Genomic DNA, 1,450 nt, shown 5'->3' with positions numbered 1-1,450 from the left:
CCGGGGTTTGGGGGCGCACGGCCCATGCCCCCCGCTGGCCCTGGATCTGCCGCCACCTGCCCCAGGGCCTCCCAGAAAGCCTGGGAGCGTGGGACGCTCTGCCAAGAGCCCGGTGCAGCTGACCCGGAGGCACCCGGCCTGTGGGGACCCTGGTCACCCTCCTGCTCCACCAGAGACTGTCACCACTGCTGCTCAGGAGCTGGGGGTCCCGGGAGCCCTTTACACCCTGCACCCGCCTGGTGAGCCCCAGAGCGGCAGTGGAGATGGCTGCTGTCCAGTGATCTGGGTCTCTGCAGGTGGCCGCTGTGCCGCCTTCTGGACCCCGCCAGAGCCCGCCTGGTGTCCCTTGCCGGCTGGTTCTGGGTTTGCCCGGGGTGTTCCCCTGCGGCTGAGCTGAGCGCTGTGAAGAGGTGGCCTTAGGGACTCCAGCACCTTCGTGCTGAGTTCCAGCAGACACCTCTGTCAGGCTGCAGGGCGAAGACACAACAAACCCAGGAGGAAAACAGTGTTCAGGTTCCCAAGGCTCCTTCCAGACTGGAGACCCTGGGTGGGCTGGCTGCTGTGGTGCTGAGCCGCCACCAGGTGGCACTGTTGACTGGCAAAAGGCAGGTGGCGCCTCGGGAGGGCGCACAGCAGGGGCCGCCTTGCTGAAGGTGCCCGGGTCCTGCAGGCCTCTGCCTGGTGTCCCCTGCACAGCCACGGAGACAGGAGACCCGACTCGGGGTCCAGCACTTGCAGGAAGTGGCTGCCGGTCACAGCAGCAGCCCCCTGGCCTCCCCTGGCCGCCGAGGACCGTGTGTGCAGCTGTGGGTCCCCCTGCACTCCATCGCCACCCTCTCCACCTGGGCTGCACACCTGCCCCTGGGCCTGAGGACTGGGCACCTGTCGTGGACCTGGCCTCCGACCACCAGGCTGGGTGACCGGGCATTCTGTAGGACCAGCCTGCAGCCCACGGGCAGGGTCCACTCCCCCACACTGCCCAGACACAGGCCGGAGTGGGGGTTTTGTCTGTTCTTGTTTCCATGCCGGGAACGAAGCAGGGCCTTGTGCACGCCAGGCAAGTGCTGACCACAGGCCATGCCCCAGCCCAGGGTTAGGATGCCCTCAGGTGCTGAGGGAGGCAAGGCTCGGCTTTGTGAACCTGGGCCTGGCACGGCCACATCCTCCCGGGGCATAGAAGTCCCAGCCTGCCTGGCACTGGGGGCACTTGGCCCTGAGGGCAGAGCCGGGAGTACAGACTGGCCCCTGCAGCTGCCCCACCTAGGCCTCACTTGGGCTGATGGCCTCCTGGACTCCTGGAGGTTGGGACAGCTACTGGGTAAAACGTCACTGAGGACTCTCCTGACCTAAGGCAGCGGGTGCTGGTCCCACGGAGGTGTGCAGGGGTGGACCAGGGGTGGCGTGCTCCAGAGTGCACCTAGGGGGTGGACCACCCAGGGGTGGCGTGCTC

The sequence above is a fragment of the Marmota marmota genome, unplaced genomic scaffold, assembly GCF_001458135.2.
Source record: "Marmota marmota marmota unplaced genomic scaffold, marMar, whole genome shotgun sequence".
NCBI classification, from domain to species: domain Eukaryota; kingdom Metazoa; phylum Chordata; class Mammalia; order Rodentia; family Sciuridae; genus Marmota; species Marmota marmota.
Note: the sequence above shows the minus strand (reverse complement) of the source record.